Source organism: Talpa occidentalis, unplaced genomic scaffold, assembly GCF_014898055.3.
Source record: "Talpa occidentalis isolate TD23 unplaced genomic scaffold, MPIMG_talOcc4v2.1 talOcc4.2, whole genome shotgun sequence".
Classification (NCBI taxonomy): Eukaryota; Metazoa; Chordata; class Mammalia; order Eulipotyphla; family Talpidae; genus Talpa; species Talpa occidentalis.
Window position 1 is genome coordinate 73230524 of NW_023602073.1, and position 15248 is coordinate 73245771.

Here is a 15248-nt window from a genome sequence, read left to right on the forward strand (position 1 = left end):
ATTGGCTGTTTATATTATTGGTAAAGGCTTCCAGTCATTAACAAGTTATTAGTAGTTATATTTTGGGAGAGTCAAAAGTTATATTGAATTTTTGATGCTTGGGGGTTGGTTACTCCCACCCTCTCTTTGCTCAAGGGTCAATTGTATATGTAGCTTTGGACAGATAAATTCAATCATATGGCACATTTTTTTGGTAAGAAGTTTTAGGTTGGTAGCAAAATTGAAGGGTAGATACAGATATTTCCCATATACCCTGCCCCCACACAAACATAGCTTCCCCATTGTCAGCATCTCCCACCAAATTAGTACATTTGTTCTAATTGATGAACCTACATTGACACAACATAACCAGCCAAAGTTCACAGTTTACATTACAGTTCTTCCTTGGGGTAGCATACATAGTGTACATTCTATGGTCTTGGACACATGTATTTGTTGTATACTTTTCATTTCAAAGTTCTGTCTTAAAACTGGAATATTCCACAGACTTATTTATGGAAAAAAGCTGCCTGCTTCTGAACACAAAATAATCTGTGTGCCAGTCTCAAGTCTTCATGTAATAATGGTATGAATAATAATCAATTCCAAACCATAGAGGGAAACTTAGAGTTCCCCATTCCAACTTCCTCACTGTAAAAGAAATTATCTCTGAGGGTCGATGAATTTCCAAGGCCACACACTGATTGTTGATGAAACTAAGACCAGGGCTGGATATTTTCTATGTAAGAAAAGTCACAAGGAAGAAGTCACAAAGAAACAAAAATAAAACTCCCTCTTTCTTTAAGTCTTGAATTCAGACATTGAAGTCCACATCAAATGAATGCAGTTGGGCTCTAGAAGCCAGCAAAGGCAAAATCATGCCAACAGCTTGATTTGTGTCCAGAGTTGTAACCTCCAGAACTCTAAAATAGTAAATTTGTATTGTTTTTAGCCATTAAATTTGTGAACAGTAGCAATAGGAGACTAATATAAACCACAACCTCCATGCTTTGAAGATAGCAGTACAGAAGACAGCACAAAGTGAATCTGCATTTCTTCTTTTAAATATCACTGTCATCATCCTGGAGACATTGGTTAAAATGGCTCCTTCATGGTCAGTCTGAGCCTAGAATCCACAAAATAAGCTGTTTCTTTTAATTCCCCCTAGTCCTATCCAGTTTTGTAACTTATAAGGCTGTGTGTGATCCCACTATATCTGATGACACAGTCTGAGCCTGAATCCCCGGAACAGCCCCAACTCCTATCCCTCAGACAATTTCTTTTAGTCCAAATGCTGTGCACTGGTATTCCTTTACTTCTCCTGATCTTTATTTCAGATATTTAATCCAACTGATAATCTTGTAATCATCTCTTGGGATGTAGATAAAAAGTTCAATCCTGTAATAAATGGCACTTTTCATCCTAATTCTTCCCTTTCCTGAGGCAGCATCCACATCCATATCATGAAGAAGCAGAGTATAGTGGGTCTGATCAGGTGACTTGCTTTGGCCAATGGAGTGTAAGTGACTGAAGAAAGATTAGTGAGCTGAGACACTTTCTGTAGTCATCCTCTCATATTCTGTGTGACCCAGTATGATAACATTTCATCCAAGTAGGTTGAGTGCCATGTAAAGCGCATATGAAACCAATCTGCAGCTTAGAAGCTGGAGCCCAAGGTCTGGAGTCAAGCACAGCCCAGTAGATTGGCTATTGTCTTGCAGACCATGAGCCTGAAGATTACTGTTTGACATCACTATGTAATTTGAGCGATTTGTCACACAACATCATGGTGGTAATAGCTGACTGATACACCTCCTACATGAAATATTTTTTCTTTTTCTTTTTTAAATATTTATTTTATTTATTTAATGCATATAAGAACTGGGGTGTAGGCTAGAGGTGCCAGGGGTGAGAGGATTCACCAGAGAGAGAGTGGGGAGCAGAACAGGCAGATCTACTGAAATACACTGCTGTGGGGAGCAGTGGGCGAGGCAGGAGAGATCTGTTGTGCCATGTGGGTTGCTCCCTGGCCGGGGATTCAACTCATGCTGCAGTGACTGGCAATAGCTTGATAGCGCTGTGCCACCAGGGAGGCCCATACATGAAATATTTTCTAACCACTCACCCCCATTACATCCTTTTTTTGTGACCATTGTATGTTTCAGATTTACATATATTGTATGTTTCAGATTTACCTATGTCCCCAAGTTGGCCTTAAGTTTCTTGAGGGCACATATCAGGTGTTATTTGACTTTGTAGGAGGACCCCTAGCATGAATCATAGACCATAGTAGGTCCCTAGGGTCCTTATTCTGTGAAAGGAAATACACTAATGAGCAAATGAATGGATAAAGGAGCACACTATTCCAAGCTTGACCTTGAAGTGGAAGATTGGGAGAGACAGAAGTCACAGATTTCTGGACTGAGGCCAGTGTCACCAAATACATGGGAGCAAGTTCTGTTGGCAGGCAGAAGAAAACATATTTTTCAAATATATGTGCTTTGTTCTATTCATACATAAATGCTATTACGATTATAGAGATGAATTTATTTCAAAGGAATATCAAATGTGTAGTTTGCTTGTTATGATTATGTGTTCCTCAGCTGATGTTTACAAGAAGAGCTCATCTTATATGAGGAATGAAAAGCTTTGACATTTAAAAGTAGTCCTCATATTCCAAAGTGTTGGAAACCACTGTTCTAGATTATTACTTTTTAAAGAGTTATAGAGAATTCAGGACTGTGCTGAGGTTTTTTTGCTTGTTAACTGGGAGTCTGTGTGGTAGTGACTTGGTGTGTAAGCCTGGCTAACTCTCCCCTGAGTCTCCAGGTCACTGCACATTCACATCATAAGGGCAGGGCTACTGTCAGACTTCAAGACACTTCAAAGAAAATTATAAGCTTTCATTCTCTCTCCACCCTTTCTATCACAAAAGCTGTCACATCACTACATTTTCCAGCTAAGCCTTGGGTTGTAATTATAGTTATTGCCATAAGAATTCTTCCAAAAGTGAGCTTATTTAATAGGGAGAAGTTCACATAGACAAAGAAAAGGCTGTCAGTACAGAATATTGATAGAACATTGATAGTTGAAAACATGATAACTGTACACTCACTGTGGCAGGGAGTTGACTTAAACCATGTGCTTTCCTGTCCTAAATGTTTATAATTGTAAAGAGTTTCTTTGCAACTATTGAAGTCCTTTCTTTCTCTTTAGGAAGCTTATTTCCTTTCATTCTATTCCATTTAAAAGATGGCATCTCTAGTCTATGGATTAGATAGAAACAGTTTTTTTTAAAGATTTATTTATTTATGCATACAAGAACTGGGGTACAGGCCAGAGTTGTGGGGGGGGGTGAGAGGATTCACCAGAGACAGAGTGGGGAGCAGAACAGGGGGATCTACTGAAATACACTGCTGAGGGGAGCAGTGGTGAGAAAGGAGAGGTCTGCTGCGCCATGTGGGTAGCTCCCTGGCCGGAGATTGAACTCGTGCTGCAGTGGCTGCAGATAGCTTCATAGGTTGTGTCTTAACTCCTTGTGCCACCAGGGAGGCCCCAAAACAGTTATGGTTTTAAGGGCATATTATGGAGGAGGAGAATGAAGGTCGAGGCGAAGCAACAGACCAAGGATGATTTCAGCTAGAATCCTTATCTGCTCATAAACAATATTCAAGAGCTTTACTTAAACCATGATGTGTATATAACCTGTTGGGACTGAGATTCTAGAAAGTACATTAGGGAAATATTTATATGATGAACATGTGAGTGAGCTAGTAGATGAATGAATGATGATGACGATGATGATGATGATGATGATGAAGAGTGCTTCAGCCTAACTCTTCACACTCCCTTGATCATCCTACAGTCCTGTGGCAATGAACTTCTTGCTGTTTCCCAAATATTGTGCTTTATCCTGCTGTAACTTCTGGCTCCCTTATCTTCCCCTGCAGCCCACTTGGTCAGTTCCTACTCAACCATCAAATCATGACTCCAGCTCCATACTGTGGTGCAAAATTTATGTTGCAATTTTCCCAGCACAAGGAGAAGAACCATGTATTTAATCATTGCAGCTAAGCAACTGGCTTGGTGACTGACACATCACAGTCAGCTTAATGCTATTTGACTCTTCCAGTGCTTTCCAAATCAGACCATAAATTACTTTACTACAGGATGATCTCTTCTACGATTTTAATTTATCTGTCTGCCTTCCTAGCATACATTAGTCTCTCACTCTGCCTCTGAATTGATCAAACAGCAAGAGAGGTAAGTCAGGTCTAGGTTTCAGGGTTATGAAGGAGAGCAAACCACTGGAAGAAAGCTGGCGGTAGTATCATCTGGTTTCCCTGTGGGGAAGAAACATAATTTAGGGATAGCAACATTTCAAAGTGACAAGAAGGCGATTGTGACATTCCAGAAAAAAAATCCTGGTTTCAGATTATTCCAGATTTTAACTAGCATCAGGCCAGTGGGAATACAGAGAATTGAGGGTGTGTGTGTTTGTATTTCAGAGATAGCACTTATGGAATTTAGCAGTTCATAAAAATGGGGCAAAGATAGAAGCATCTAGGATGACCCCAAGATAATTAGTTTGGGCAAATTGTGTGTCATTTACTACAGTGGGGTAATATAGCAGGAATAGTTCTACAGGCTGAAGGAGGAAGCTCGGTGTTGCTTTTATTGCAAATGAGGAATCTGTGGATCATCCAGAAGATAAATATCTACCAGTAGACAGTTGTTTTGGGAGAGCACCCTGGATGGAGGATACAGGTTTCAGAGTCATTAGCAAACAAGTGAAAGTTGAAGGTTAGGTGATAACTTGCTGTGCCCAAGACATTGTCTAGAGTTGAGGTTCTGTGGGGCTGGACTGGGCTGGGAAGTTGTTGCAAAGGAGTTTCCCCACCTGAAAATGTCAATGAGTTGACTTAAACTTTGTGCTTACCACTGCTAAATATGTGTTAAATATGTGCTAAATCTGCTAACTATTTTAAAGAAGTGAGAATTATTGAGAGTGTGGCACCCTCTCCCTAGGGGTGACTGTCATTTTATTTTTTTAAATTTTTATTTATTTTTTAAAGTTTATTTATTTATGTATACAAGAATTGGGGCACAAGCCAGAGGTGTGGGGGTGGTGAGAGGATTCACCAGAGACAGAGCGGGGAGCAAAACAGGCAGATTGACTGAAGTACACTGCTGAGAGGAGCAGTGGGCGAGTCAGGAGAGGTCTGATGCACCATGTGGGTAGCTCCCTGGCCAGGACTGAACTCATGCTGCAGTGACTGCAGATAGCTTCATAGGTTATGTCTTAACCCCTTGTGCCACCAGGGAGGCCTGTGACTATGTCATTTTAAAAGTTCCCTCTCTATGTCTGATATTACCTGCCTTCTTGAGAACAGAATATTCTCAAGAATATTCTTCTATAATAGCAGTGGATACACCAATGTATTCATACATGTTTAATTCTTCTACTAGATTCTGCACTATTTGAGGGCAGGAATTTTACCTTGCTCAAATACATCTACCCAGGACTTAGCATAATGTCTGCCACAGTTATTCAAATGTTTTATGAGTCAAATTATTGCATTTGTTGTTGATTTCATGAGATATGGTTTGTCCCTGACATTTTAAATGTGTGCCAAGGAGGGCCCACAAGATTAAGTGATGTGGTCATGTCACTCAGCTAGTAAGAGGTTCAGCAAATACGTTGCTCTGGTATCAAACCAGAGCTCTTCTGCAACAACGCAATGTTTCTGCTCATTCCTAAATCTGCCGTCACCAGCCAAGAGCAGGCTAGGAGGATAATTGAGCAGCTGGGAGCAACATTTCTGGAAGACCTCACTAAATCAAACTCTTTGAACAGACTTCTTAAAATGTCTGGTAAAAAGAAGAGAAGATAAGAACAATTAGATATTAAACTCACTACACAGAAATACTCAGGCGACATGGGAAAATACAATAAATGACTAACTGAGGGAGAAATGTGTGTTACAATTCTTGATAAGCCTCACCCCTTTTATCTGATTAAGTACGGAGTTTGTTTTCACATGTTTCTTATTTGAATAAGACGATTTTTCAAACAGGATTTTAAACCCTTTGCTACTCTTTAAGACTCACTTTACTCAAAAACTTGCTATGTAGATGCTGTATTTAATATAAAGAATATACACAAGGAAAAAGAGAACAATGCTGAGGAACAAGTGGGAACTAGAAAGGAAATTTTATGATTGATTAGTAAGGAGAAGAACAGTTTGGAAACCTGGTTCCTTTGTGGTTTCTGAACAAACAGTCCTGACTTGGAATCACCTCCTACCTACAGGATAACTCTGGCGCTGAGCTGGGCAGCCTCCTCGGGAGCCATGGAAAACCCGGCTGCCTCCAGAGAGCCAGTAGATGGAAGAGTGAAGAAAGGAGGACCGCGGAGAAGCCAGAAAAGCTTGAGATGCTATCCCACTGGGTGTATTTTCATGGAGGATAAGTCAGATTAGACAATTGTCTTTCTGATATAAGCTTCAGTTAGGAAGTGGTGCAAATAGTAGGAGGGTGAAGAGCCAGCCGTTACTCAAACTTAATTGGAATTAATATAATCAGATTGCTTTCTAACAAACACTAGTGTTTGCAAAGGCAAGGGCTTGGGTTGGGTGCATGTTGCATTCTACCTGCTCTTCAAAGTCAGGGAATGTGGGCGGGCTTAAGGTCATGTGAGTCTAAAGGACAGTGATGGGGCGGAGGGAGGTGGGGTGCACACAAAGGAGAAGATCAAATTTGCCAACAAAGAAAAGTTGCTAAGGGCTGATGCACACTAGGGAAGGGGAAGGAATTCCCCTTCACTTTTCTTTTTTTAATCCCGAACTGGAAATCTTCCAGGAGCTTCCTTGGCTCCACAACTTCTTTCCTTTTTCTGTGCTTTGGGGTTCTTTGCTTGTCCTTTGCCTATAATGGCTGTGTTTGTAGTTATCTGTGTTGGCTTCCTTGATTGAGAAGGGGAATAACATTTAACATGAATCAAATGTACTGACTACTTTCAAATGATTTCATTTCAATCTTACAACTATCTTAAGAACAAGAGGCAAGGACTATTACCCTTCCTAGGAAACCAAGGCTTAGAAAGTTAAGTATTTTGTTCCTATCACAAGGCAGCAAGGAACAGAATAAAAATACAAACCCAGGTCTCTCAAAATCTAAAATCTTGCCTCCAGAGCTCACCTGTCCTCATGAGGTCCAGAGTCATGTCCTGGGCTCCCTCCCTTCCCCCTTACAGTACCTCGCACGGTGACTGCCAGATGGAAAGTGCTCAGCACATATTTATTGAATTGATTTTTAATTTCTTTGGGGGTTTCAGGTTTTCTTAAATTGGCCTAAGGGCATTGTTATTGAACCAGGACACAGATTATTAGGGATGTATCAGACACATCCCTACCTGCCTCCTCTATTTCTTCCCCACTGCCTCGGCCACACACCTACACTCCACCCAACTCTGTGTCTGCATAAAAGGCCACACATCAGGGTACTGGAGCTCTTCCTCAAAAGAGCCAGACCACACTACAGAGAAGTGGGGAGAAACTCAATCAAGTATACGTGAAAGAGAGGAGGAAGCCGGGCAAATAAACTTTTACTTTTCTTGTAATCTTTGTGAGGAAAGTCCCCACACTAGAGAACAGAAAATCGCCACTCACCAGCTGGAAAGTAGTGGCTGGCAGGGCAACTCATTGTCTCCTATGACCTTGCATTTTTCCTTATCTCACTTCCTTTTTTCCTTACCTGCACTGCCCTGGGCTTGTGTCTCCCAAGTAAAATGTCAGCACTAAGCCAAGGAATGGAGATACTACATATCATGGTAGGAACAATCTAAGTAACTCTAGCAAGCATATACTTTTATGTACCTAGCCACAAAGACACAAAATATATTTATAGAGAAAATATTTGATGCCACAGGGAGAGCTGGCGAATCCTAGATAAGGGTGGGAGATTTCACTGTACCTCTCTTACAAGCTGATAGGAAGATTTCAATAATCCTCTGTTTGAAATTGAGAAATCAAGTAAAAAAAAAAATCAGTAAGTCTATACCATATTTAAATGAGAAAAAAGGAATGCAAATATCCTTGAAAACAAAGAGGAGCCTAAAAATCCCATTAAACAATCATAACCCCATTTCCATGGAAATAAATAAATCAGTCATTAAAAAAATACCACATATTGGGCCTCCCCGGTGGCGCAGTGGTTGAGCGCTGGGTTGCGAAGCTGCCCACGGCCTCTGCGGCGCCGGTTCAATCCCCGGCTGCTCCCCGGCCACCGGAGGAGGGTCCCACATGGCCCGCAGACCTCTCCTGCCGCCCGCTGCTCCCCTCAGCAGTGTACTTCGGTCCTTCTGCCTGCTCTGCTCCCCGCTCTGGCTCTGGTGAATTCTCTCACCCTCCCGCGCTTCTGACTGTACCCAGTGCTTGTATAAACAAAACAAACAAACAAACAAATAAATAAAACATGCCTCTATTTAAAAAAAAATACCACATATTTGGACACGATAACTTTAGAAGCAGGAGAGAGCCCCATACTCAAAGCCAAGGTACTGCCCTCTGGCATCTGTGGTTCCCTGGGCAGGTGCTCACTGGCCTGGGTTCAGGATTCACACCCAAGTAAGATCACTCAGGAAATGAACCCCTGCTGGTCAGAACTCACCCTGCACTATCAGAAGAGAAGGTGGCCTTTGAGGATCCGTGGTCTTTGCCCCCAGTCCCACCCATTTAACCCTCTCTACTTGAGGAGTCTCTACTTCTTAAGCAAGGTTAACTCCAGTACTGGGAGAACTGGGAGAAAGTTGGTGCCAGTGATTTTACTGAATTATGCATTTGAGATTCTTGGTGGTCTTTTATGAGTAAGCATAACATTTACCCTGTCACACTGTTCTCTTCCACTATATATTTGGTTGCTATTCTTTTGAGTTCCATTCTCCCTAAAGACACATTATATTAATTTAAAAAAAATTTTTCCCCTCATGATAAAAGCAGTACCTATTCACTGTAGAAAACAGTAAGTACAGAAAAGCAGGAAGGAGAACACAAAATTCACTTATTATCGTATCATCTAGTTTCATATTTTATTTTAATCCTGTGACTCTTTGAAGCTTACTGACTGACTTTCTGGAAATTTTTATGGTTGGCCTTTTCCTTTCACCTTTATCCCTGCTATTTGTCCTTTTTACCTCTTCCCCTTCCTCATTTCCTTTACCTCTACCAATGCTTCATAAATAACAAATAGCCTACCAAAATTACAATCTCACTATAAATATTGTTTTAGCTCAGAAAGTTTAGGTGTAATATATCCATAGTGGAGACATGAATTTGTCCATCAGATTTGGTATTACAGGTAAATACTAGCATTAGTCATCTGAGGTGTGAAATAGGTAAGAAGCAGGAAAGAATCTGTACCTGGGGTTACCCCAAAAGCTCTTTCTCCCAGCTTTACAAATAGAGTTAACAGTTACCTTATTTACTGTGTTGTAATAATAATGGTACATAGCATCTAGGAGCATTTACTGTGTCAAAACCTGCTAGAAGTTATATATGTCTGTGTGTATATGAAGTACTTCATATATATATATATATAAAGATATATCACACACACATATATGTGTATGTATTAGTGGTATACCTCCCATTTTTGCAGATGAGGACACTGAGGTACGCAAAGATGAAATGATGTGATGCAAGAGATAATTTAGGAAGTTTATGAGAAATATTTCTAAATACCACATATTTAATGTCTGTTATATGTGATATTGCACTTATATTTCCTAGGATAAATAGTTTATTTTTTTTTAAAGACTTATTTATGCATACAAGAGCTGGGGTACAGGCCAGAGATATGGGGGGGTGAGAGGACTCACCAGAGACAGAGTAGGGAACAGAACAGGCAGACTGACAAAATACACTGCTGAGGGGAGCAGCGGGGGAGTCACGAGAAGTCTGTGTCACCATGTGGGTAGCTCCCTGGCCGGCCGGGGATTGAACTGGTGCTGCAGAGGCTGCAGATTTGCTTCATAGTGCAGTGCTTAACCGCTTGCGCCACCAGGGAGACCCGGATAAATAGTTTAAAAGTCAAATTCAGAAAAAATATTATGTGACAATACAAATGGCTTGTAAAAATTGTAAAAATAAAAGAGGTGACATGCTAATAAAATCTGGGACACACTGTAGATTTAGAAACCAAAATCAAGATCCCACCTCTAACTCAATGCAGCATCTGGGAGTTTTCCCACAGGCAGAGAAGATCAAAAATGGCACACTAGAGTTCTTGCTATATTGTATCCTGAGGGCAGTATGAGTGAGGCCTTGCTGGTAGACTTTTACAATAAAAAGTAGAGGTGGGTGGAGGGAGCAAAAAAAAAAAAAAAACCCAAACGTAACACCCTTTACTTTCCCATAAATTATAAGCCTGTTAATTTAGTAGATATTTACTACCATGGAAAATTGCCAGTCTGGGTTTTTTTAGACTGAGGTTCTACCTAAGGAGTAGGTAAGGAGCTGAGAGTTATTTCATTATTTCATACTGACCTTTATTGACTTCTAGAGAAATGTGTCAGAAATAATACAAGTTGTGCTTGGCTCTTACAGTCAATGCCCTGGCCATGAGCCAGGTTGCATGAGAGGTGTATGTACCTCCCCTCACCCAGGGGCACCACGGTCTGCCCCACCCCTCCCCCTCCCGACACCCCAGGGCTCAGGGTTAGGCTTGACCGTGTCTCAGCGGCTAGACAGCCATTTGTAGTAGATTAAATCATCACGTGTGCTGTCTGCCCTCCTGTACTGTACACTGCAATGATTTCATGCTGCAATCCTGCAAAGCTCGTGGCGGTCCAGAAGTTGAGGATGTTTTTCAATTTTTCACAAGGTCCTCTTTATGACAATGCAGGACACTTTTTTTTTCCTCTAGTCTCAGTTACAGGAATAATAGACTTTTTTATTTTAGGAAATTGTGAATGCACTCATTGTTTTGCTATAATAAAACGTAAAGCCCTACTACTAGCCCTCTGTCTTAGTGATTAGGGGTTTTCAGAGCGCAGATATACAGACCTTATAGCATGCAGTCTTTGATTCTGTTTCTTCTATTTCTTTCTCCACTTATTCTTCATTTGGCTCCTTTTCTTCATTCTTTTCTTCAAGATTTTATTTTTTCCTCTGGCACATATATCTATATATTCCACTTTACATCTTATATGGAATAAAATAGGATGTAGATAGATAAATAAAATAATTACTTCAGCAGTGATGTAAAAAAATAAAAAAATAATATAAAAAAATAATTACTTCACAAATACTAAGTATTCAATAGTGTCGCTTAAATCAGTGAATCTACAAAGCCATAGAAGTTGTGTTCCCTGAAGATCTCAGTTAATTAGAATTTGTGAGCCAAACCTAGCTTATGAGTCTTTTCTTCAGTCCCATTTCCAGACACAGATGTCCACAGTGCCTTTGACAGCACCAGTGCCTTTGACAGCATGTGCTCCTCTTTCCTGCTTTGTGTCTTAATGACACAATTGCCTGGTGGTGGAGCCCACGCAAGTAGACACCCCCCTTTCTTTCTTTTTTTGTTTAAAGAAAGAATTTATACAAGAACAGTGGTACAGGCCAGATGTGCGGGAGGGTGAGAGGATTCACCAGAGACAGGCGGGGAGCAGAACAGGCAGACTGATGAAATACACTGCTGAGGGGAGCAGCGGGCGACACAGGAGAGGTCTGCGTGCCATGTGGGATTCTCGCTGGCTGACTGGGATTGAGCCTGCACTGAAGAGGCTGTGGACAGCTTCACAGTGCAGCGCTTTGTGAAGGCCCTCCCGATTTCTCCTTTCTGTTCAGACTACCTGATTTATGTTAGGCTGGGTCTGGGAAATGGTGATTACAAGCATTATTCTGTTAAAGGTCATTTAGATCATAGATCTATTTAAAGGTTTCAGAAAAGCTGCAAAAGAAATTCATAGTGCAAAGACTGTAGGAAGCCAAAGTGCTAGTGAAAACATTTAAGAATCATACATAAAGACCTAAATAAACATTCTTGTCAATTCCTTGTAAAATTATTTTTTGTTTAAGCTGTTTAATTAAATTGTGATCAGTCCCTTTAAAAAATACTACTCTGGCCTCTGTTCATTCTGATTAGGGAATGCTGCAGTTCTACCTCAAGATTTCAGTTTCCACTTTAGACTCAAGTTTTATTTGCCATGGATATAGGAGTTCTGGGTAGGTTTCTAGGGATCTGTGAACTAACTGATATCATAGGCAAAATGTTTGAGCATAGAAAAATAGGCTTTAGCTTTCATGAGCTCCTCAAAGGGGATTGCCATCCAAAGATGGACTTGCTGCTCTAAGAGTAATTACAGGATGTTTTTGTTCCCTTCAGTGCTAATACCTGAAATTTCCCATTCTTTGAATTGAATCAGGGTTACTCTGACTCTCAACTCAATTTAGCCAACAGTTCTTAAACCCCTTTAGTCTGCAAAGCACTATTTGGTCTATTAGGGAAATAGGGATAGTTCTCATCTAGTCCAGGCCTTCCAGGAATTACAGTCTGATCAAACCTTAATGTGCAAAAGAATCAGCTGAAGATCTTCACTTGTAGATTCTTGTAGTTGTGGAGTAGGGCCCCAAAGTCTCTGTTTTCTTATACATAGAAGAAATAATAATTAATAGAATTAATAGTTTCACATACTTTCCATGTATGCCTGATGTTAAGTACGTAAACTCGTTTGCAAATCTGGACTTATGAAACAGGTAAACCAGGAGCCTTTTATGGGAACATTGGTTCCCATACTTTGCTGCACCTGGGAATCTTTAAATCCATTGATACCTGGTCTACTCCCTCAGACACCCTGAATTAATTGGTAAGATATAATGTGGGTGGGGCTTAGGGATTTTGATTGACTCTCCAGGTAATTCTAACATGCAAAAGTTAGGAACCATTGGTCTAGTAACTATCTTCATTGTCTTTGTGTCTGTCTCATAACTTCTTAAAGTGACTACAAAATTATGATAGAAAACTTGATTTCTCTGGGCCCCAAGCCTTCCACCTGAAGGGACATTTTGAACCTTCAGCTCAGACACTTTATAGCCATCTTCTGTTAGTTTATCTGAACCCTTTTCTAGGATCTAACTATTATATTTTTCTACTATGATAAAGGCTAATGTTGATATTCAAGCACAACCAAAAGAAATTGTTTGGGCAATTTAAAGTCTATGTTATATAACTGTTCCAAAGTACAAAGGACCATTAACAAAGAAAATTTTCTATTATAATATGTATGATCCATATGAAAAGAATAAAATCTTATTGAGATATTTACTGGATGATTCAAATGAAAAAATATAGTGTGTTCCTGGATAAGAGGACTAGAATTATAGTGTCATAGATAAGCAGATGAACTAAGGAGTCAGACTCCTATTTGGACCACAGCTCTTCCATTTATTAATTTCTTGAACTTAACCAGGATTCATGGGGATACAGGAAGACACATGTTATCAGGTCTCACAAAGACAGGGTGAAGGCTGTTCAGGATCCAACAAAGGTATAGCCTCCAGATGATGTAGAGCAGAGATTCCCAAACTTCAATGTGTGGGGGTCTCCAAAGCACAGAGATTCTGATTTATTAAGTCTGGAGTTGGGCCTGAGATTCTGCATTTACAACAAGCTCATGCTGGTCTGCAGACCACACTTTGCATAAAGAGGATCCAAATCTCTCAGCTGCTACTTGTTTAATTCCTTTTTCTGGTGCTCTACTCACCTCATGGCTCTTTCTCTATGTCTCTCCAAGTCTCTGTACCGGATGTCCTACTTCCAATCACTTGTATCTCAATTACTAATTCTGTAGGAGAAGGGAGAGAATTGATTTTTCTCAGGGTAGTAGAAATATAGGTAACTTTAAAAATACTCTTATAGCTTCCAAATGTTCTTTAATGAGCTGGCATTATTTATAATTAGAACAAATTTTTTTTTTTGCTATTCATAACTAACATCATTACCATTTTGAATGCCTTCTATGCAATCTGGCCTTTCAGAACTAAAGCCCCAGAGAAATCCATAGAGCTGGAGAGAAAAATAGCAATTTGAGAAGCAGGAACAGAACCCAGGTCATTAAGAAAACATCCTAAGAACACAGTCATTGTCTTTGGAAGAAATTTCAGGATTTCCAAAGGGGTCAGCAAGCAGCATCCAACACAAAGAACCTGGTCTCTATGACGGAGGAGATTTCTGGTGTTCTTTTTGTGGGTGGCCCAAACTTGCCCTGCAGCTATGTGGACTCATTGTGGAAAGGAGAAGGGGAGCTTTGACACTCCATGATTATTTCCTTCTCTAGAAAACTTGCAGTGACTCCTGTATCTGGCATGCACAGTCCTTTGTCGTGTGAACACAGTTAAAAGGAGCAAGAGACGCTTATCTCAGAGCGCATGCACAGCAGCTAGACTCAGCCTGTGAGTAATGCGATATTTCTGAAGATTTGCACTCATTACTAACCCAGGTATTAGCCACCACAAGATGGTATGTTTCACGTCTTTTCTCTTTTGCACTAAGTAACTTCCTCAGAGAAGCAAAGCTTAATATAATAAAATGGGGAGCAAACCAACTTACACCATCCCCTTCTACAGAAATCTCCAGGGTTTGACAGAAAACTGCTTCATAAAATGGTCTAAAGACCTTGGGCCTCTCAGTAGATCAGAAATGAATAGAGGTTCCAGTTTTGCTAGACTTCTCACTTTATTGCAAAGAAAGGGGTTCTCCTTAGACTGGAACCTTGTCTGCCCAGCAGGGTGTTAGCCCCTATCAGCAGCTGTGTAAATAAGCAGAAGATATAAAAGGGCTGTCTTTGGACTCAGGGGACCGGGCGACCAGCTCATCCTCTTCCTGTGGGTCCCCACTTCCTACCCCGAGTTGTCCTCAGGTACAAATTGCATTATCCTAAGATTGACCTTAAAGCTCCTTGCCCGTATTCCAGTGGGAAGGACGATTCTCAACACTGACCTTTAATGGGTTCTGCCTGCCCAACCCAAGTGGGGGTGCTTGGGGCACATGACCCTGCTATTAGCTCTTTATGGGCTCCTGCAGGTTTCAGACAGGGCAGAGCTGAGGTCCAAGCCATATTTATCCACTTAGTGCAGGAATAATTTATAACCCACAGTGCAGACATTCTTCCATTATATAAATTGAGCCAAGTGTTATAGATATTTATAATTGATCCATGTAAACAGTTTCCCAATTTGTTTTGTTTTGCTGACATTCCTACTTTATCCCTG

At 40.6% G+C, this 15248-nt stretch overlaps 1 long non-coding RNA gene across 2 annotated transcripts in view; it reads right to left on the reverse strand.

Annotated features, from left to right (window-relative positions):
* Positions 1-3375: 3375 nt before the first annotated feature.
* LOC119252572 (uncharacterized) overlaps positions 3376-15248 on the reverse strand; it is a 32658-nt gene continuing 20785 nt past the window's right edge. For both annotated transcript variants that reach the window (XR_005126847.2, XR_005126848.2), the window contains exons 4-7: positions 13742-13822; positions 12542-12623; positions 11043-11180; positions 3376-4322 (exon numbers count right to left, since the gene is read on the reverse strand). This is a non-coding gene — a long non-coding RNA (uncharacterized LOC119252572). The remainder of the gene's footprint in view (positions 4323-11042; positions 11181-12541; positions 12624-13741; positions 13823-15248) is intronic.